General features: G+C 35.4%; 1 protein-coding gene and 1 pseudogene across 1 annotated transcript in view; one reads left to right on the top strand and one right to left on the bottom strand.

Annotated features, from left to right (window-relative positions):
• Nucleotides 1–24,499, top strand: part of MDGA2 (MAM domain containing glycosylphosphatidylinositol anchor 2) — an 855,787-nt gene that overhangs the window by 368,744 nt on the left and 462,544 nt on the right. The window lies entirely within an intron of this gene.
• On the bottom strand, nucleotides 23,169–23,601 carry LOC122222502 (annotated as a pseudogene).

The following is a 24,499-nucleotide window of genomic DNA, read 5'->3' as shown; positions in this document are numbered from 1 at the left end:
ATATTAAATCAGAAGTAGTACTGCATCCCAGAAGAATTTTCAGAGATTAGGTACTACAGTCAAAGCTTGGACAGTAAAGGAGTTGTAGTCTCTATCATGTTCCAATTTATTTCACATACAAGATACCAGGTATGTATCTTGTAAAAAGCCAGGTAGATTATGGCAGATGATGATAGACTGTGGTAGACAATCAAATCAACACTGCTGCTGTGCTACATGTCATGTGTCCATTGGAGCAGATTTGCCAGTATACAGCTAGTCATCTGACAAACGGATGCTTTTCAATTGTCACCAAGAAGATTTTAAAGTTTCCTTTTATGTGGGATGGACAGCAATGCACATGTACTACTGTGCCCTGGGTCAGAATTCACTCTCTGACTCTCTATAACATTATAGTGCACAGGGAACTTGATTGTCTCAGTGATCTACAGAACATTATATTGATTACATCATGTCATCTTGAACTTCCGAAAAGGAAGTAACAGGTACCATGGATGCCATAGTAAGATAGAAATGTGGCAGAAGGTAAGAAATAAAGTACCCTGAATTTTACTGGTCTGTTCAAATGGTAAAGGCTTTTGGAGTCCAATGAGGCATGCTAGGGCTATTCCATCTAAGGTTATAAAAATGTTGTTGCTTATCACAGCCATACCATGAAGAAAGAAGTCCAGTATATGGTAGGCTTTTTTGGATTTTAAAGCCTGCGTATATTACACTTAGAAATATTGCTTTATTGGAAAGCTTTAAAAATTCTCAGTTTTGGAGCAAGAGAGGGCTCTGCAGCAAGTCCAGTTGCAGTGAAAACTGCCTTACTGCTCAGGCAGTGCAATCCGGAAGGCTTGCTGTTGGTTGACTATGCTGCGTGGATTCTTTGTTAGTTCCTAAGAAGAGGGTCACAGCACAAAACTTGAGATTCTGGAACTAGACTAAACTTTGTCAGGCAGAGTACTAATTGCTGTTTGCAAAGAAGCTCTTTGGTCCACAGGGAGTAGATTCCAATTGGTACATGCCCCCTTGGTCAGGCAATTCTGCGACACATTCTACATGGCTCCTCAGAGGATCCCAGTAGAATGGAGCCCCAGTTACTCTCAGCAATGACAGCACAATAACAGTTTGTTGTATGGTTTTTCCCTCTTTCTCTTTGTCATATTCACAATCTCCTGTTTCCCCAGGATTGGTTACAAAAAACATACTTATTTTTGTATCTCTTATCTCAGTCTTTCTTTCCCCATGGCAATTCTATAAGACAGTACCTATTTCCTGGACTCAAACATAATGAGGAGTATATTTACACAACTAACCCTAGATTCTTCTTCCTGGTTGCTGACCTTATGTTGCTTAATTGTGATTCAGAATTATCATACTACTTTTCCTGAAGACTTGTAAAAGGAAAGCCACAAGTCATTAGTAAAGGTATGATGTTCCGTCAAATTTTGTCTTAAGAGTTTTATTAACATGAATAGCATGGGTGTCAACTATATTTTCAAATTTATTCTAATATTTAAAAAAATATTTCTTCTATTTGAATTACTTCTAAGCAGTGAAAGTTTGCAAGTTAATGCACAAGGAATTGCATGTGATGGAGAATGACTGTAAATACAGACTAAGGATTTGTTTGGTTATGACAGCTTTACCTTTTGTGGCCAAAATTTGATCCTCAGAGAGATCAGAAAATGATTTCTCAGACAGAATCAAAATTTTAGGTATACAAATCATGTGGAAGTTTTAACTTAGAAATCTTAATTTGAGATCTATATATTTTAATGAAAAATATTATAAGTAGAAGTGATAATATCATAATCATTACTTTATTACAACAGTTGACATAAAGTATTTTAAAATTATTAGGACATTTCCAGGAGATAGAAGGAAATCCATACTTCCTATTAACATGTAATTAAGAATCTATTGGTTGTGTTCATGGTTAAAATGTATAATTTAAAACATGTTTATTTATTTAGTTTGAAAAAGAGAGAGAGAGAGGGCATGAGCAGGGGAGAGGCAGAGGGGGAGAGAGAGAGAGAGAGAGAGAGAGAGAGAGAGAGAGAGAGAGACAGAATCCCAAGCCAACTGTGCTCTGTCAGTGTGGAGCCCCACATTGGGGTTGATCCCACAAACCATGAGATCATGACCTGAGCCAAAATCAAGAGTTGGACACTCAACTGACGGAGCCATCCAGGTACCCCTAAAATGTATCATTTTAGGGTAGACAATTGCAGTTCTCTTAATACGGAAGTTATGAATAATTACATAGACATTGATGAATTGGATTCTGTATTTTTATTATTAGAATAATACTCCTATTGACATGTTTTCAGATATGTCTTACTTAACTGGGGCAATTTCCAAGTGGTAGATATCCCACAATAGTTTTTTCCCTTCAGATTTAAAAATTTTTTTCATAGTAGTTATTGAGCTGTCAACAAATCTAAATTCAGTAACGTTAACGTAGTATGAAGTGAATTTTTTCATGGTGGAAAGTCAATTGAATTAATTGATTTAGTTTTGAGTCTATATTACATATATGCTGCCATTTTGTATATACGTATAGACAAAAAATAGGTATATATACACACATACACACTTACTACATATATGTATGTACTATATAAACAGATAAAGATAAATCCACAAAGTGTGAGTCATTTGGGCACATTCAACATGTCATAAATGATCATTTATAGTTATATCCATCCCTACTATTTATAAAAGGCAACATGAAAAATATAGTATTTGTCTACATGTGATCCTATTGAGTGAAATTTATTCTCTGCACTTATAGCTAGGACATCAAAGATACCAATTAAATGAATTGGATTTACTTAAATTTTTAAACTCCAATCTAATGGAACATTCCTTAAATTGACTTTAAAACATTGAGGTTTCAAATTTAGGTTTAATAATTTCAATTATAATAATAGAAAGTACTACTGATCTACCTCTATGCTAAAGAATATCCTGTCAGTGGTAATTAATAATCTATATCAGTGCTGGTTGTAAACATGACATATTTATTCTGAATTAGACTCCTCATGGTCTTTTCCTGAAATGCTCAGAGATATTTCCAAAAACTCAATAAAGATTAAAAACCTTTCTGGGATCTACAAAAGTTAACTTAAACTACACCAAAGAAAGTGCTTGTAAAATGTGAGTATTTTCAGGACTGAAAAATGAGAAAACATTTATTAGGAATGACTGAATCAATTCTTTTTTGTTTGTTTATTTGTTTTTTTAGGAATTATCAATCTTTTATTCTGATTTTCTCTTAGCGCCAAAGTCTTAACAAAACCTAAAAATAACATTTATTTTCCTGACAGTTTTATCTTTTTCCATCAGCAAACATTGATTTCTTCCTTTTTCTGCTTATTATGATACATGAGGAAACATTATCCCATACAACCTGGCCTCCTCTTGTTTTCTTACTTGCTTTTGGCAGAAATCATTAAATGATGTTGGATAAGCTTGAGCAGAGCAAAATCCGTAGTTAATTAGTGTCTTTTCTGTTGGCTGTCATTGAAATTCTGTATGTTAAAATTAACTTTTAGGCATCCAGGTGTGGTATAGTACCAAATCTAAGTGATCCTTTGTATTGATACCATGTATAATTAGAACAACTGATCATTTTGAATAACTTTTCACCATGCCATCAACAAGATGGATTATAGCCAACCATTTGGCTGTGTTATATAAAATTCATGTAAACATTTTATGACATATATAAATTCTACATTGGCTAATGCCCAATATTAGCTTTAAAGGGTCCCTAATTCCAAAATTGTACAAATGCCTGAATTGCATGATTATAAATCTTATTAGATTTCTAGGGCTGCCATAACAAAGTACCACAAAGTAACTGAAACAACAGAAATGTATTGTCTCACAGTTTTGAAGGCTAGAATTCTAAAAGCAAAGTGTCAGCAAGGCCATACTCTCTCTGAAATGAGATTTTGGGTAGAATCCTTCCTTGCCTGTTTTAGCTTCTGGTGGTGGCCATCGTGTTCCTGGCCTTCACTTGCATCATTCCAACCTGTGCTTCTGTCAGTGTGTGTGTGTGTGTGTGTGTGTGTGTGTGTGTGTGTTTGTCTTCCAATGATATTTTCCCTCTTCTGATAAAAACACTAATCTCATTGGATCACGGGTCCACTCTAGTATAACCTTATCTTAACTAATCACATCTGCAACAACCCTATTTACAAATAAGGTTACATTCTGAGATACTGGGTGTTAAGAATTCCATTTATCTTTTTGGAGCACACAGTTCAACTCATAACATATATTATCTGTTCTTTTAAATGAGAGAGTTCATACCTTCACTGGACATGTTCTGGGGCTGCCGTTAAAGGGCACATCATATGTGTGTGTGTATGTATATATATATATATATATATATATATATATATATATATATATGTGTGTGTGTGTGTGTGTGTGTGTGTATGTGTGTGTATATATATATATATATATATATATATACACATACATATATATATATATAGAGAGAGAGAGAGAGAGAGAGAGAGGGAGAGAGTGTGACTGCTGTGTACCATTAATCTTGAAGAAAATTTCAGTGATTTGCCTACAGATTTTTTATTTGTTGTCCCTTCCATCCACTTGTCTGTACCTTTGCCCTTGGTTAATTGAATAAATGGCTTATTTGTCAAATCATTTTGAAAGCCTCTCTTGGTCAAAGAGGCTTGCTTAAGTGCCATTTCTATGTGGTCCCAGAATACCTCGCCATTTCTTACTATAATAAATGTATCCTAGGATGTTGCTTTGGGGAGTGAGTGAGATTTTAGGCTCTGGAATCAAACTGCATGGTTTTAAATTGAATGCCACTCTCTCTACCTTCTAGCCATGTGAATGTAGACAATTTATTTAAACCCTCTTTCACTTACTTTCCTCATGTATAAAATGACAATGGTAGTAGTGATTATATAGTAAGCTTCTTTAAGGATCAAATAAAATAGCAGAAGGCAAGACAAAAAAATCTTGAATAGTGATAATGATGATAGAAATTAAAATGGAACAATCATATTGTTTTCCACTTAGAGGATTCCTAAAAATGAAGGAATGGGTCTTGCCTTCACATTTTCTATCACGTTAGAGTGAACCTATGTTACGATTTGCCTGGGATGCTGCTAGTTTATGGCTATTGTTTTGGTACAATTATTAACGTCATCCTCTCTCAGTCCCCAAAAGTGTCTTGTGGAGAATAAAATATATGGGAAAATAAACATAAAAGCTTTACACATAGAGGGTCTCAATTATTTACCAAATGAGTGAATGCAACAGGCATTTTCATTTTAGGGTAATTTTTCAATATTTTAATTAATTCCATTACCTTCAAAAAATACTAAGTTGTGTTGGCTTGTGCCTATGCCATTTACCTCTTAGAAGTAAGCATTTAAAAAAAACCTTCAGATTCACTTACATAGGCACTGTTGGAAGCCATATAACTTAGTTCCTGCAGGAATGCATTAAATGTTCCCTTGGTGGTCTCGAAGATTTAATGTGTGTTCTTATTTTACTATCCGGCAAGGATTTAAAGACACTCGGGAAGTGGGACTCAATAATATGAAGCCATTAAAGCCCTTCAGTCAGAGAAGATTCTAAACACTCCACGCCACTTTTGACAACGGTGTACATTTTTAATTATAGATGTTAACAGTTCAACATTGGGATCTCAGTGATGGGAGCATATTCACAAAGTATCAGATCAAAACCTGGTCATTCATTGTTGGAATTTGTTGCTTAAAACCAGAATACAAAGTTGTAATCCTATGTCTAAATAAGGTACAGATGATGACATCTTGTTCTTACCTGAAAAGAGGGGGGAAAACCAGTATCAAGAGAAAGTAGAACAGAGTTTGAAAAAGTATATGCCAAGACATGTTCATGTTGCCAACTAGTCATAGTTAATTTTGCTAGAAGCATTTGAAAGAATATAGCTTCTATTGTTCATGGGGGTCAAAACAGAAAGCCCAGGAGGAAAGTTAGTTACCTTATAAGCACAGGGAATTTCGATGCATGAAATAAGATGAGTGATCTAGAGGTATTTTTTTTTTTTCTCATATATCTTTGGATCCCCTGCCTGGAGACCAGTTAACTTCCTTGGCCAATATGTTGGTTAACCAAAGTGGTCCAGTATTGTGATGATATCCTCTAACATCATGTTTATCAGTCTGAATATTGCTAAGTATTCTAGACCAGCTCCTAGTGATATGTTTACAGATTAAACTGAAAACTACATTTAGTTTGTTATTAGACATACACATAATTTAAGTCTATAACTGCCCTCCTAACCATTTGTCTATTTGAGACTTTTATTCCTTCTGACTGTTCTTTTGACAGTCACAATGAGTCACACACTTGGCTTATGTCTACTTAATGGGGCTATCTAGTATAATTTACCAAAAAAAGTACAAACCAGAATTTTTATTGGTTTATATGATTTTATAATGAATTTGTGTGTGTGTGTGTGTGTGTGTGCGCGCGCGTGCAGGCCCATGTGCGTTTGTCTGTCCATGGACACACACTTCATGCTTCTTGAACACATGGTTATAGTTCCTAGTGGGTTCTTATGTCATATGGTAATCACTTAGGGTTGGACAGGGAAAGTACAAACAATTCTGATTATTTAAAACTCTGAGTTTACAACTGAAAAAGTGTAATGTAGGAAATGAGTTACACTGGGGATAGAAGAGGCTGAGAAGAGGGAGAAATACTTGGCTTTTCTTTTTCTTCTGTCATTTGGTCTCATGCCAGTCTCAGTCCATTGGTTGAAACCAGTGAGAGTCTGGGTAGCATAATCTACAAGTGTTTAGTTCCTCCCAATGATACAGAATAGAGCAGAGGAAGGTTTAAAAGTTTAAAACATGGATTTGTGATCATACTGGCTACAACCAGCCCTCATAGCAATGCAGAGAAGTACCACCTGGGAAATGCAAGCTTTCTTTCTAGGTAGTTATCCACAAAGGGACATTTTATCTTGGTAAATAAGGCCACTCAGTTTCTAGTACTCATTTTGTAGGTTCATAAGCCTGGTTTTGTTAGTATAGTTAAAGCAGATTAGGGATGAGTATGCATTTTCTAAACTCATAAAGACTCATACATGTACAAACAATGCAAAAATCAAGTTAGGCATTTGTAATGAGAAATACAATTACAGATCATAGCACATCGTCCCACTTGTCAATCAGTGTATATAAGCTACAGATAAAGCCAAATTACGATCAAAGGCCCATTTTTAAACTTGCAGTGGCAAATTGATTGGACATTGCTCCTTCTATCAGGTTCACTCTCCCATTAGGCAAGCCAATCAACAAGATAAACAAAAACATGTTGGTAAGCAAGGACTTTCAACTGAGGTAGCTCAGGCCATCTCATCTATTATGGAGTATAAAACCATAAGGCTTGAATCCAATAGTAAAGATTTCCTTTTTTGGACAGTTCCTGAGTAGATAATACTTGCCAGTTTGTCTTCCTAAACGCTTATTTTTCCATTCCCGAGGCTGACCAATTGTTATTTTGATTGGCACATTCTTTTTTAGGTATATTAATATTAATACATTCAATCACATTATAGTCAATTCCCAGGGATGTGTTAACAATTTGCCTTCATTATGCTGACTTTGCATATCTCTATTCTGAAATGCTATGCTTAATTAATTGTAACTGCATTCTCCAAGGACAGTCTTAGTTCCTGTATTTCTAATTTCTTTAGAATGGGTGCACCTTATTGTATTAGAATCCTAAAACTCTGACAAAATTTGAATATATTTTTTTCCTTTCTGCTGCAGTTGACACATGTGCAGGCTGAGTCTGGAGAAATTAAGTGACTAAGTCTAGGCCACCCAGATTTTTGGGGACAGAGACTAGATTATGAGGTGGCTGCCAGACTGCCAACTTCATACTCCTTACACTCTGCCTGTGTTTTGAAACATTTGTATTCATTCTCTCCCCTTTTCAGAAATTGCACACTTTTTAGCATGGTAGCCTGAAAATGATCTTACTTGATCATTACTTTGATCAGATTTTATTATTGGTACTCATTACAGGCATAGCCCATCGAACTTAAATTGTGAGTCCTGAAACAATAGCATCAACATCACCTGGGAACTTGTTAGAAACACAAATTCTTGGGTCCCAAACCAGATTTACTGAATAAGAAACTTCTCGGGGTGGGGCACAGTAATATATATTTTAATAAGTCTTTGGATGATCTGATGCATTTTAAAGTTTGAAGGTCATTCATTTAGTGGATTTACATAGAATATCCCCAGAAATGCTCATATATGTTACCAAAATATCCCTTAGACTGCAGGTGTATGCAGGTCCTAGATATTTACTTACCTTGTAAGAGTCATAGGTCACTGCCTACATTTTTTTCGTTTACATAGACATAGCATTCTCCAGCAGTCAGGGACAGCCAGTCTGTTTTTGGACCAGCGCTTTCACAGAAGTCCTCCTACTCAGCACACTTACTGGTACTTTGGAGGCAATTCTCTTCCAGAGTACAGTTAATGCAGGATGTCACTTAATAGATTGTTTCAGACTACTTCCTTGGACGTAGCAGAATGTAGTGGTTCATTAGAGGCTGTAGAGAAAGATAGATTTAGGTTCTAGTTTTGACTTTGCCTCTTAAAAGGTTTATATGAAGATTAAAATGCATAATGTGTGTATAATGCCTGGCAAATGTGAGGCACTAATGTAGATGCTAATGGCATTACTCCCAGTATTACTAATCCTATACAGAGTGCATATTGCTACCTAAAATTACTACTATCTTTGATATCTATGCCCACTTTTCCAGCTGAATCACAGACATATTTTTTTTTCTGATGGCCCCCAATGATGCTGCCTCAAGAACCTATCCTCTTATACATTTATTATGATCTAAATAAAAATATCAATAAGATTATTTTTTAATTAGGCTTATTTTAAAATTTATGTGGAAATAAATAAGAAAGCAAAAATAACTAAACATTTTTTTAAAAAGAAAGTTAACTTGGGAGGATTTACCCTACCAAATTTTAAAACCATCTAGATAATTATGATTAAATACCATATAAATACCATGTAGAAGATAATAATTTAAATAACCTGGTATTGTTGCATGAATAGATAGGCCTATAAGCAGATAATGAAGCTCTGGGAAAGAACCATATATACTAACAAACAGTGCAAAATAAAGGTACTGTTTAAAATCGTTAGAGAAAAGATACATTACTTAATAAGTAGTTTTGGCACAAAATGCTATCTTTCTGAAAGAAAATACATTGAATCTTTACCTCAAATTTCACACTATTGGATAAAATAGGATACATGCATTCAGTGGAACTCTAGGCATCTGTGAAAGAAATGAGGAAGATATCCTTATATTACAATAGAATGATCTCTGTGGTCAAGATACATCTGTTTATCAGCCATCTATCTGCATTTATGTTTATACAAGCTTTTTGATATTTTTAGAAATAAGTAATAGAAAAAAACTAAAGAAGATTGTTACTTTTAAGAAATATAAGGGAACAAGAATGAAGGGACAGAGATTAAGCCAGATACCTTTAAATGTGTCTTTATTTTATTTTATTTTATTTTTAATTAAATTGTTATAATTTTATAAAATTATAAATTATTTATTTTATATTTAAATAAATTAATTATGGTTATATGATTAACATAGAGTGCTGTGTTAATTTTAGGTGTACAATATAATGATTTAACAGTTCTGTACATTAGTGTTCATCACCATAAGTGTATTCTTAACCCCCTTCACCTATTTCACCCACCTGCCCCCACCTCCCCTCTGGTAACCACTAGTTTGTTCTCTATAATTAAGAGTAGGTTTTCTGGTTTATCTCTTTTTGTTTTCTTTATTCATTTGTTTTGTTTCTTAAATTACACATATGCATGAAATCATATGGTATTTGTCTTTCTCTGACTGACTTATTTCACCTAATACACTACCCTGTAGATCCATCCATATTGTTGTAAGTGGCAAGATCTCATTCTTTTCTACGGCTGAGTAATAGTCTGTTGTGTATGTATCTCTACACACCCACACACACACGCGCACACACATATACACCACATCTTCATCTTCTTTATCCATTCATCTATAGAAGGGCGCTTGGGTTGCTTCCATGTCTTGGCTGTTGTAAATAATGCTGCAATTAGTATTTTAATTTCATTTCATTTCAAATTAAAGTTTTAATTTTCTTTGGGTAGATACCTAGTAGTGGCATTACTGGATCATATGATAATTCTGTTTTTAATTTTTTGAGGAATTGCCATTCTGTTTTCCACAGTGGCTGCACCAGCTTGCATTTCGACCAACAGTGCACGAGGGTTCCTTTTTCTCCCTTTCCTTGCCAACACTTGTAAAAATACTTGTGTTTTTTTTTTTTTATTTTAACCATTCTGACAGGTGTGAGGTGATGCCTCATTGTGGTTTTGATTTGCGTTTCCCTGATGATTAGTGATATTAACAGTGAAGGAAACCATCAACAAAACAAAGATAAACCACTGAATGGGAGAAGATTAATTTGCAAATTGTGTATCAGATAAGGGGTTAATATCTAAAATATATAAAGAATTTATACAACTCAACACCCAAAAAACAATAATCCAATTAAAAATGAGCAGGGGCACCTGGGTGGCTTAGTCAGTTAATGGTCTGACACCTGATTTCAGCTCAGGTCATGATCTCACAGTTTATGAGATCCAGCCCCTAGTCGGGCTTTGTGCTGACAGCACGGAGCCTGCTTGGGGTTCTGTCTCTTTCTTCCCTGCTGGTGCACTCATGCTCTCTCTCTCTTAAAATAAATAAATAAACACTTAAAAAAAATAAAAATGAGCAGAAGATGTGAGTTGACATTTTTTTCCAAAGAAGGTTTACAGATGGTCACAAACACATGAAAAGAAGCCCAACATCACTCATCATCAGACATGCAAATTGAAACCACAATGAGTTATCGTATGTATATTTTTTGAGTTAAGTTACATTTTGATATTAAAACCATGTATATTTATGTAACTCCAAATAAAATAAATCATTTTTAAATTCCTAAAATTTGAACACAAATGGAAACAAATTAACCAAAGTCAGTATCAAGCTGATAGAATCAGAACACAAAGATCATCTCAAGTTATTTTAAAACATGGTCTTTTGGTTATATCCTAGAGGGATATATCCTAAATGGAGGCAATGAGGGAGAAGTGCAAAACAGACTAAACTGAATTTAGTAGTTTTTCTCTTTAATTATAATATTGTTGTTGTTATTTTTGTTATTTTTGCTTTGAAGCTATTATAATGTACTATATATATATATATATATATATATATGGTAATATATTGTATAATAAATTATAATATAATATATAATGTAATATAATATATATAATAAGCATGGTGTGCTGAATAATAGCCCCTAGGGACATCCAAGTTCTAATTTCTGGAACCTGTGAATGTTACTTCATATGGCAAAGGGAACTTTGCAGATGTGTGTGATTAGGTTAAGGGTCTTGGGATGGGAAATTACCCTGGATTATCTGGATGGGCTCTATGTAATCACAAGAGTCCTTAAAAGAGGAAAGCAGGAGGTCAGAAAATGTATGCAATTGACTTTGAAGATGGAGGAAGGTAGCCATAATCTAAACGAGGTAGGCAGTTGCAGGATGCTGGGAAAAGCAACAAACAAAGAGACAAACAAAACACCAAATTCTACTCTGTAAACTTCAAAAGAATTCAGCTTTGAGATCTCATTTTTCCCCCCTCCAGAACTGTAAGATAATAAATTTGTACGCTTTTTAGCCTCCAAGTTTATGCCATTTTGTCATAGCAACAATAGGAAAGTAATACGGCAGGCTGACACTCTCAGACAATTTAAATGAAAGTTTTGTGATTTTAATTTTAGTTGGCAATATCAATATGAAATCATAATTTATTTTTCACTTTCTTAAATATGATGTCCTAGTTAAGTCTACTGAAAAGTTCTAGAAATAATGTAGCAAAGATGCCCATAGTACCTGGATTTTGATCTCTAACTACAATTTTACAGTAAATGGAACCAGGTCTCCTTGGAAAAATGGTTGATTCCTGTCCTGGGGCAGGAAATATATAAGGTGAGCCTTAGATTTTTATTCTAGCCATAAAACAAGGAAACAATCAAAGATGACTGAGGTTTATTTCCAATGAACCCAGAAGCCAACTGGAAGAGGCTTCTACCAGCCAAATAAGAAATAATGTGAATTTTAGAATGACTGTATTCATGTCAAAGAAATAAAAATCTTTGAGTGTATAATGATACCAACACACTAAAACAACACAACCACAAAATGAAACAACTAACAAAAACATAATGGCCACATTTAGAATTTGATAAGACACACGTGCATTTTTCTGAAAATTGATAATGTTTGAGCATTTTTCTTTTATATACAAACTGTATTTGAAATTAAGGAAATACTTGTTGAAGAAAATGTCTTTTTAGAGATGAATTTCAGTAATACACTCTGTAAAAATTATAGGGTTCAAAAATTACCATTTTGTATCCCCTTCAAAAATAATGGATATAGGTAAGGATCGTTTATGACTGCTAAAATCATTAGGTGTAATATGTTGAGGAAATTTAAAGTGGATGGCTCAGTATGACAACACCTGGACCCTCTGATCATTCTTAATCTAACTAAAAATAGGACAACCAGATATTATACTCCTCTTGCTGAGAAGTACTAGGAAGTACACAGTGCCATCCATCCATGAATTATTCTTGCTCTTTTCCAAATAAATTTAAAAATGAACTTATAAGGGCACCTGGGTGGCTCAATTGGTTAAGCATCCAACTTCCACTTAGGTCATGATCTCATGGTTTGTGAGTTGAAACCCTGTGCCAGGCTCTGCACTGGCAGTGTGGAGCCTGCTTGGAATTCTGTCTTCCCTCCCTCCCTCCCTCCCTCCCTCCCTCTCTCTCTCTCTCTCTCTCTCTCTCTCTGCCCCTCCCCACTCTCAAAATAAATAATAAATTAATTAAAAAAATAAAAATTAAAAACATGAACTTAACAACAAGGAAGCTTCTAGAACTAAATAGCAGTTTCCAGAAAATACAGGGTTAGAGAACAATGCTAAATGGCACCAGGGTGCAATTACCTAAATACAGAATGTAGGAAAAAATGTACAGGACAAATCGCCTAGTAGACAATATGAGGTGGAGGGAGAGGGGGAAATGTTACAGATTGAGATAACTAAGGGTCGTACCATTCTTTTTTTTTTAAGTTTATTTATTTATTTTTGTGACAGAGAGCATGCATGTGCATGTGAGTGAGGTAGGGGTCAGGGGTGTGTGTGGAGAGATTGAGAATCCCACGAAACGTGAGATCATGACCTGAGCCAAAATCAAGAGTCAGATGCTTAACCTACTGAGCCACCCAGGCTCCTCAAGGGATCATATCATTCTTATGCAATGGGTAGACTTTTTCTAGACTCTGGCTGAAAAAATGTATTTTTAATATGATGTTTTGAGACAAAGAATATTGAATACAATATGGTTGTTTTATATCCTATTAAGGAATTTTTGCTAATATTACAAAGTGTAAGAAATGACAGTATGCTATGTTTTTTATGTGCTATCTGATGGGGATTATATGAAGTTTTTACAAAAGTTATGATACAATGGTCCGGAATTTGCTCAGATACTTTAAGAAAATAAAAATAAGTGATTTTTTTAAATAAATGGAATGATAGGAAAAACTGAGTGACAAACTACTGTTTGTTGTAGCTGTGTAATGGGTATATACAGTTAAGCCAGTCTCTTTACTTTTGTGGAGGCTTAAAATTTTCCAGGATATTATAAGTATCAAAAATAATATTCGTTTGGCTGTAGCACACACGAGCGGAGACTGAGCCTGCAGAGTCCTCTAATTCAGAGTTTGGCAGTCAAAGTTTTAGCCTGGAAGACATTTTAAAGCAGATAATGCTAAATATCTAAGAGCACAGTGTGTTGATTTGACACATGTATATATTGCAATATGATTTCATCCACAGTGTTAGCCAACACCTGTATCATATCACATAGTTATCATTTGTGTGTGTGTGTGTGTGTGTGTGTGTGTGTGGTAAAAATACTGCAGATGTAGTTTCTTAGCAACTTTAAATATGTAATACAGTATTTTGACTATAATCACTATGCTGTATATTAGATTTCCAGAACTTACTTTTCTTCTAGTTGCAGGTGTGTACCCTTTACCATCATCTCCCCAGTTACTCTACCTGCAGTCTCTGGTAACTGTTGTTCTCTGTTTGCATGAATTTGTTTTTTTGTTTTTTGTGTTAGATTCTATGTGTTAGTGATATCATATAGTATTTGTCTTTCTCTGTCTAGTCTGTCTTGCTTAGCTTATTAATGCCTTCAGCATTCATCTGTGATGTAGCAAATGAGAGGATTTCTTTCTTTCTGATGGCTGAATAACATCTATCATCTATCTATCATCTATCTATCTAGTGTATTTACTCTTTTGTTAATAAACACTTACGTTGCTTCACTATCTTGCCTTTTGTGAGTAATGCTGCAATAAACATGGAAGTGCAGGTATCTTTTTTTATATCCTGTTTAGAAAATGTTATTTATAATCTCAGTAAAACACTTGTAAAAAATTTAACCTTAAACGTACTAACTTCCTGTTATATCTATCATAAAATGAATTATACAATATTTAATAACTTAGACACAAAAATTATTTTTTTTGTTTTGGTAACTAAGTGGATGAAAATATCTTTAAAAAAGAAATTAGGAGTTTAAATTTGGAAATAATTTGGGGCGCCTGGGTGGCTCAGTCGGTTGGGCGGCCGACTTCGGCTCAGGTCATGATCTCGCGGTCTCTGAGTTCAAGCCCCGCGTTGGGCTCTGTGCTGACAGCTTGGAGCCTGAAGCCTGTTTCAGATTCTGTGTCTCCCTCTCTCTGACCCTCCCCCGTTCATGCTCTGTCTCTCTGTCTCAAAAATAAATAAACGTTAAAAAAAATTAAAAAAAAAATTGGAAATAATTATTCTCTAGTCCTTTTTATTACTAAACATTAAATAGCAGGAAGAGCTTTAGGGTAAAGCCATATCTGGGGTGAAAGATAAACTATTTCATCTCAATTTTTTTTTTTAAAAGAGTATGTGTGTGTGTGTTTGTGTGTCTGTGTCTGTGTGAGTATTTTGGAGGTATGTAAGAGTTAAATGTGAAAAAAGAAACAAAAATATTAGAGGAAACCATGAGTTACTTTTATCTCAGAATAGATTAAGTATTGATAATATTAAACCCTGAAGCCATAAATAAAAGACTAGTAGTATGTTTGAGTACACTAAATAATGAAGATGATGATGGTAACAGTAATAAAAAATAAGTTTTGGGGAAAATTCTAAATTAAACTGAAGGCAAATGTCAAACTGGAAAAGAATATTACAGTATTTACAATTTATATCAAACAAATTAATGTTTTCAACAAAAGAAAGCATAGCATATGTAAGAAATAGTACTACAACTGAAGAGAACCATGGTCAAAGAATGTGAGCAGGCAGAAAAAGAAACACAAATGTCTCTTAAACAGACCAAAATTAGCTTAGTCTGTCACTTACATTATAAGGTTGATGAAAATTGAAACTAGAGACTTTAAAAAAATCCGTTAAATTGACAAAGGTAAAATGCAGTTAATAATATGCTATTCAATATGTGAGGGAATGAACAGTCTGCTATATGGCTGGTGGGAGCATAAATTGTTAAATTTGTGGTCAGTTTGGAATTGTAAGTAAAAATAATGCACATAAGGATGCCTGGGTGGCTCAGTCAGTTGAGTGTCCAACTTTGGCTCAGGTCATGATCTCATGATTCCTAGGTTCGAGCTACACATCGGGCTGTCTGCTGTCAGCACGGAGCCCACTTTGGATCCTCTGTCCCCCTCTCTCTCTGCACCTCTCCCACTCATGCTCTGTCTCAAAAATAAACATTTAAAAAACAAAAAGTAAAACTGATGCACTTAGATATTGACAGCTATGTCATTTTAATGTATTTATCCTACAAACTCATATGTGTTTCTAATATTACATATTATTTATATATATATATATATATATATATATACACATATGTCTTCAAAGATTTACATTGCAACATTTTTGTAGTAGCAAAAACATGGAAATTTAAGTGTGTAATAATAGAGAACTAGATAAATAAATCCATAACAAAAAACAAATATACAGTGGAATACCATGCAGTTACTAAAACGAATAAGGTCCTTGTATATGTTTTGATTTCAAAGTTCTCCAAGATATATTGTTAAATGGGTTGTTGGGGAGGAGGAGGATCATATGAGTGGAAAAAGAGCAAAAGCATTTGTTTGAAAATTTCATGACATAGCCCTGAAAGAACATACAACAACTAAAATAATGCATGATGCCTTAAGCAGAGAGCTGGGAGACAGAGGAGGTGGGGAAGATTATTTTTAACTGTATATATTTCTTGTTTCTTTTGAATTGTGTGCTTATAATAGCTATATTATAACTTAAAAAACAGATAGTATTCCCAAAGGGTTGGTGGGGATTAGAAAAAAAATCTTATTCTATTATGGCCTCCATCAGTAAGGTCACTACTTATAGTGCAGGACTTTAGGTGATGGGACCTGGTTTGGGGCTCAGTTTGAGATTTCACTGGGGATCTGGAATGCTTGGCAAGTCTGAGACTCACACAGTTTTTGTCAATTTGTGAGGGAAACTTGTTTCTAGGGGGCAGTGTTTTCTAACACCACTACCAGGCTTACTGTATCAGTTCTGGCCTTATCCAAATATAGTATTATTTTACATATTAAATTCACTCCCTGTTGTTGCAGCTAATTTTCTAGTTTTCCGTGTTCATCCTTCTTGCTATGTAGATTTTAAACCTGAGATGGTTTTCTTTCCCTTCTCCATCCTTTAACGCCTTTCTATAGCTTTGTTTTCCTTCTCTATCTCTGCTTTCCCCCTTTGCTAGCTGCTGCCTGCATCTTCCTACCTCTTTTTCTTGCTCTTCACTTCATCTCTGGGCCAGTCCTGGGCAACTCCTTACTTTATCACACAGCAGCTGAACATAGAGATATTACGTGACTAGGTCGAGGTTCATAGTTATCAGCATTTCCAGGAAAACTGGGGTAATAGGACAGTCAGCATGCTCAGGGCTATCTAATTCTTGATACCAAAATATTCAAGAATGATGCATGAACAATTTAGCCTTCTTGAGCTTTGAATTCATCTTAGTCCAGTTCCCACTGTGTTTCTTGCTCCTCTCATTTCTGTTGGAGGTACATTTCATAGTTCTGGCCAATTAGGTCCAAGTGATCTATATACTTTACCATAATTGATACATTTAATTTCCACTATTTAATATTAACCTGGTTCTCTGCCATTAAATAGAGTTCTTTGAAATCCTCTCTAGTCAATATTGCCCAATCAAAGGCATTGGAATTAGTCATTGGGTATAAGTGTTTTATATTGGTTGGTTCATTTAATGGTTCATAGTTGTTCACCCCACACATATTTATGGAGCATTTATTAGTGTTGTGCTAGTCAAAGCAAGGTGAGAAAGATGGTTTAGCTGTGCAAATAGTTATCTAAATCTAGCTTCTTAGCTAGAAAAATGTAAATCCATCTGGTTCATTGTGTATCCTCACTGCATATCATTGTCATTGTGTTTCTTCTATCATAGGGTCTTAGATCAAGTTCCCCAAAAGCAATTCCTGAGGTGAGAATTGGTGTGTAAATGATTTGTTCAGGAAACACTCATAGGAGACACTGGTAAAGAAAGGAATGGGGCAGCAGGGTGGGGCAGAGGAGGAAGCAACACCAGCCTGTGATGTCGGGCAAAGGCCTTTTAGAGGGTGGCTTCTCCCTGACCCTAAAGAGGAGCCCTGCAGTGTAAGTTATAACTCAGCTTTCCTGGCCCTTGTGGTTTTAGGTCTGACCTTGTACCCCACACACAGTGACCTAGACCTGATAAATATTTGTTAGAGAAATGAATGGAAAATAGACACACTAGAGAATATCAAAGAGCTTACACTCTAATGATAGGTTAAGATAAGGAGGGGTGTGATCAAAGCTATAAGAGGAGTGCAAATAAATTGCTAGTGGGTTCAGAGGAAGAGCAGATTGCTTACGTACCATTGTTTCATATAATGATAATATTTTTAAAAAGCTTTTAAGTTAAACTTGGCAGCCTCTTAGAGTATAGAGTCCAGAATGAAAACGAGGATATGTAAACTGGACTTTGCCTCAGGACCTCCAAATTAGAGGACATGTTTTTAAAAATTATTTGAGGGAATGTAGATATTTTTAAAATGTTACATTATGGAAACATTCTTTTAGTACATATAATCCTTTAATTGAGCTTAACCTGCAGCCAGCAATAGGCTAATGTCAATAATGCTCTTCTAAGAGCTACATTGTGCATCCTAAGACTGGTATGATGGTGTGCCAGGTTGCTAGGTATGGCTCTGTGGGAATCTCCCCTGTTCCAAACAAACAGAAGAGAATATCACAGTGGATCATGCTTCCATCCCATTGTTTCTTCTGTCACCTCCGCCTGGATTGAGCTTCTACTATTCTTAATTTGGTTCTGTCGTACTCATTATTCAAGGCCTAAGCTCAGATATTTTCTTGGATATGACACCCAAAAGCACAGGCAAGAATAACAACAGCAACAAAATAGATAAATGGGACTACCTGAAAAGTAGAAACATTTGTGCTGCAAATAAGCTCAAGAAAGTTAAATGACAACCCACAGAGTGGGAGAAAATATTTACAAATCATATATCTGATAAGGAACTTGTATACAGTGTATATATGTAACTCTTCCAACTCAATAATAAAAAGGCAAAAACAATTAACAAATGGACAAAGGATCTGAATAGACATTTCCTCAAAGAAGATATATGTATGGCCAATAAGCACATGAAATAGATATTCAACACATTTAGTCAATAGGGAATTTCAGATCAAAACTACAGCAATATACCACTTCTCAAGCCCTAAGCCATAAACAAAAGGAAGGATGTTAACAAGTGTTGGTGAGGATGTGGAGAAATTGGAACCCTCTTACATTGCCAGTGGGAATGTAAGATGGTGCAGCCACTTTGGAAAACAATTTGGCAATTCCTCAAAAAGTGAAATGTGGGGTTACCATTTGACCCAGCAATTTGACTCAGGTATATTCTTAAGAAATAAGATGTTCATACAAACTTGTACACACAGCTGTTCTTAATAAAGCATTACTTGTAATATCTCCAAAGTGAAAATAACACAAATTCCATTAATTGATGCATGGTTACATAAAATATGGTGTATCCATATGATGGAAAGTTATTCAGCAATAAAAGAGTAATAAAATACTACATACTACAACAGGGTAAACCTTAAAAACACTATGATAAGAACTCAGTCACAAAAGACCATGTAGTGTATACTTCCATTTATATGGCATGCATACTTCCATTTTTATGGCACAGCAGATTAGTGAGGTGCTTAGGGATGGTGGGGTGGAAGTGGAAGGTGTGGGGGGAAGATGATGAGTGACAGCTAATGGCTATTGGATTTCTTTTACAGGGACAAAAAAATGTTCTAAAATTTGAATTTGGTGGTGGTTGCATGGCCAAACATGAAATTGTTACTTTTAAATGAGTGGATTGTATAGTATGTTAATTATACCTCAATGATTATCTTAATAAAGCTGTTTTTAAAAGCCCTGAACCTAAAGGTTATCTTATAGAAAAAATTTTCCTGAGGGGCTCCTGGTTGGCTTAGTCAATGGAGCATGGGACTGTGGATCTCAGAGTTCTGTCTTTGAGCCCCACATTGGGTGTAGAGATTACTTAAAAATAAAATATTAAAAAAAAAAAATAGAGCTACCCTATAATCCAGCAAATGCACTACTAGGTATTTACCCAAAGTATACAAAAATGCAAAATTGAAGGGGTATATGCACCCTGATGTTTATAGCCATAATATCAGCAATAGCCAAAGTACAGAAAGAGCCCAGACATCCATTGACTGAATGAATGAAGAGGAGGTGGTATATATACAGAATGGAACATCACTCACCCATCAAAAAGAATGCAATCTTGCCATTTTCAATGATGTGGATGGAGCTAGAGTGTATTATGCTAAGTGAAATAAATTAGAGCAAGACAAATATATGGTTTCACTCATGCATGGAATTTAAGAAACAGAACAGAACATATGGGAGGGGAACGTATGGGAAATAAACCATAAGAGACTCTTAACTATAGAGAACAAACTGAAGGTTTATGGAGGGAGGTGGTGGGGGATGGGCATTAAGGAGGGCACTTGTGATAAGCTCTGGGTATTGTATGTAAGCGATGAACCACTGAATTCTACTCTTGAAACCAATATTGCACTGTTAACTAGAATTGAAACAAAAATTTGAAGAAAAAAATAAAACCTTTTAAAAAAAGAAAAAGAAAACGATTTCCTGAAACCTCAGTTTGAGCTCAGTGCCCTTTTTTGGGTTGCTGGTGGATATACTATGTTCACAGCCATATTGCATGAAAATTCTTCATATAGCTGGCTCTATCACTAAACTAAAAGTTCCTCAGAAATGAATTCTTCTCCATCTCTTCCTCCTCCTCCTCCTCCTTTACTTCCTCCTCCTCTACTTCCTCCTCCTCTACTTCTTCCTCTCCCTCCTGCCTCTCTTCCTTCTCCTTCTCCTCCTCTTCCTCTTCCTCTTCCTCTTCCTCTTCCTCTTCCTCTTCCTCTTCCTCTTCCTCTTCCTCATCTTCTTCCTATCATTATGTTGCAGAGTCTAGGGTAGTTTCTTTTGTATAGGAAACAAACAGCTGAACTTAACTATATTATTCCTTTTTTTCAAAAAAATTTTAACCCTTACTCATTTTTCAGAGAAAGTGTGAGTGGGGGAGGGGCAGAGAGAGAGGGAGACACAGAATCTGAGGCAGACTCCAGGCTCTGAGCTGTCAGCACAGAGCCTAACACAGGGCTCGAACTTGCGATCATGACCGGAGTTGAAGTAGTACACTTAACCAACTGAACCACCCAGGCACCCCTTAACTATATTATTCCTTACATTCATACAGCCTTTTGAGGCTATTTCAAAATTTTATAATATTGACACCAATTTTAAAATGGTTAGAGACAAGAAAAATCCCTCCCAAAATGTTAGAAAATGCTATGTGCATTTTTTCTTTCTTTTTATTTTTTTTTATGGGGGCATAAAATTTGCCTTAAAATTGTAGATGATAAAGACAAAATACAAGAGCATATAATCAATATTTGCATACAAAAAGCAAAGCGTGTACAGGGCCATTAACATGATTTTATGAAGGACAGATCAGATCTGACTCATTTTACTTTCTTCTCATAACATACACCTTATAAATTTAAAAACCTTATGATTATTGTATCTTTTGTTAAAGCACCATTAAGCTTTTCAAACACTGTTAATTTGCTCTGACTTTTCCTTGCCTCAGTGTACTTCAGCGAAAGAGGTGGATGGAACCACTAAAACCCTGCTACTCAAGTATTATTATATGGTTTTACTAAGAGACTTCATTGTCATTCTAGTTTCATTAATAACACCAGAATATAATTTGATGCAGGATTTGACGACAGCTTTAAGTAACAATTATTAATTGGTTTTATATTCAAAATTATGTTTGAAGAAAATTTAAGTCCCTTACCTCGGTGATTTTCAAGATTTTTTGAACTGAACTGTTTCTTGGCCAAAATCTTATTCAAAATCCAGTATATAAATCATGTAAGAACAGAGTCGCTCTGCTAATTAGAGATTGCAAAAGAGGGTCAAGAGACCCAACCTCTAGCCACAGTTGTCCCCTAGGGTGCCTCTAAAGATTGCTTAAGTTTCCTTAGAGTAAAAATTTCTGCCTTAGTTAGGTAGAAAGTAGGTCTATGCATCTCCCTGCAGCTGGGAATTATATTTTTTATAGTAACCAATTACCTTGAACCAAGTGAAGCTAATGGCATTTTGCAAACCGATTAGCAAACATTGGAAACCACCTCATATGCATATTGTTTTATATAGACATTTTAACAGAAAGGCATTATTAGGCTAACTCTGTGATAACACATTGGGGTGATGGAAATAGCTATGAAATGGGTTGCATGTAATGTTACTAGTAATATTTGAAGTGCCAATCTTTGCAAATGTTTTACTTGAAGAAAATTCAAGGTTATTTCTATTAAATCATTGCTATTCCTTTTGCTCTCCTTCACTAAAAGGCCTAATTGGAGAACAGAGAAGTCAAGAAACAGCTGGCATGGGGCTTGCTTATAACCCAGATAAGACTTCGGGAGTGGGGGAAAGGAGTGAACAGTGTCATCCACTTCTGATCTTCATCTCCCTCCCAACCTCTGTCTCTCTCTTTCCTCTTCTGGATCACATGCTTGGGTATCTGGGTATGTCTGCCATTCACCCACAATGGAAGGTCTTCCACAAGACCTTTAGTTTTCATCTCAGTTTTCATGTCTAAGCAATTTAAATTGTGTTGCCTTCCTTATGAGGTATGCATACAGTCCATGGAAAGCACTTAGCACAGTGTATAGCTTGTAGTTAGGGTTCATTGAATAGTAATGATTCATCTTTCACTTAACTGTTTTCTCTCCCTTCTTTCTCCCTTACTTCCTTAAACTTCACTTTAACATTCACTGTATTTATTTATACTTATTGAAGAAAAAAATGCAAGGAGTTTTTGTTTCACTTTTCAAAGTTTTGGTTTGGGTGTGTTTCAATTTATGAAGAGAAAAACGTACAATTGTGTATGTAACTTAGAAGAACAAAGCATTGTTACTCATGAATCTCTAGGCTATAAAGTCTGGGGATGCACAAAATAGCAAAAATATCCACACTAACAAACAGTGATTTTTCAGTTAACATTCAGGACACTGTGACTCACTAAGTGTGAAGTCCTAGATTAAGCAGTTTTTGTAAGACTCGGTCAGCCTTAATGGAGAAAGAAAATTATTTTAGAAACCCAGGGGAAAATAAGGAATGGATATTTGCTGGGGGGAATTATTTCTAAGGAAAACTTTATTAATAATTAAGTTATTTATAATTTTAATAAGTTTTTTTCCATTTTAACAGTTTTTATTTAAAGTCGTTTATAAGATTCCTTTATTCCTGCATCTTCTCAATTGTTTCTTCCTTCTATCTGCCCTTTTCCTTTGCTTCCTGATGAGATATGGCTTTATGTTATGGATATGTTAGTGGTCTTTGTCCAGTTTTAGCCTACTGATAACCACCTTGCTAGAGGGATGCCCAGGGATCAGTTGCGCCAGTGGCCTTCTCTTGCTGTATTCATTCAGTGTAGATAATGTATTTCTTCCTGTAAATGTGGGCTACTTTGCCAATTTGCTGACCTTGGTAATGTCCTCACACAACCTGTACTTCCTTATCCTTTTGGGTGGGCATGGATCAAATGTTGTACTTCCATCTCAGCTCTTTGTAAAGAGAAGATATAATCTTTACTGTGAGTGTGGGAAGGTACATTGGAATGCCTTTTATGATTCTTGTTCCAGTCGGAAGTCACAAAGGGATTGCACTTCATTTTGGCCACTGATGTCCAGCAATGGCTGCAACAGCGAAGAGAAATTTTAATGTTTTAAAGAATTATCTTCTGATGTTATTGGTGTTGCTCTTTCTAAAGGGAGAAGGTAACAGTCTCTTCAGCGTATGTGATTTACGTAAAATCAGGAGGTTGTGGAACCAGTCACAGGGCTGGGATGGGAATTCTGACTTGATCATTCGTACTGCTACTTGATGCCTCTTAACAGGGTCTTCTCAAAATTCTGTGTATTTTTCCAGGTTCTACTTATACTCACTTCTCATCCTCTTCCCTAGAGGGACCCTTTGCAAAAAGGCCTAGAACCACATCTTAGACTTTTAAGTTTCATCCATATTTCCCTGATTTTCTTTTCCAATCACATAAGCTTTTAGATAGTGAGCCCACAGACTTGCTCACACAATTTCCTGTGTTTTCGGAGCTATTTTCTTTTCAAAATTGGTCGGGGGAGGGCAGTGTGGGAAGGGGAACAGAATTACATTAGTTATTACTAAGCGTATTTAAATGATAAAAATAAAAGGAAGAAAGGGATTCAGAGGTGAAGACATTGCTACTATCAGTGGAGTGATGATTGGAAAGGGAGTTGAGCCAAGCCTTTGGGGGAAGGAGAATGTTAATGGTATGGATATTGAGATCTGGAACCATTTAAGCTCCTCTCTCTGATAGCGAGGATATCCACGCTTGCACTGGCTCCTGTCAGAGATATGCCTTCACTTCCAAAGTGAGGAATCCCACACAGGAAAGAAGATGGTAAATATGGAGTAACCTCTTTACCTCAAGAAACCTTTAATCTGGCTAAATATAGATTCTCTCCACATAATTATGGTAGCGGAAGCTATTTTGAGTAAAAAAAAATCTGCCTGGTTTCGAAAATAAAGTCAAG

The sequence above is a fragment of the Panthera leo genome, chromosome B3, assembly GCF_018350215.1.
Source record: "Panthera leo isolate Ple1 chromosome B3, P.leo_Ple1_pat1.1, whole genome shotgun sequence".
Taxonomy (NCBI): Eukaryota; Metazoa; Chordata; class Mammalia; order Carnivora; family Felidae; genus Panthera; species Panthera leo.
This window is presented reverse-complemented; position numbering and strand designations above follow the sequence as displayed.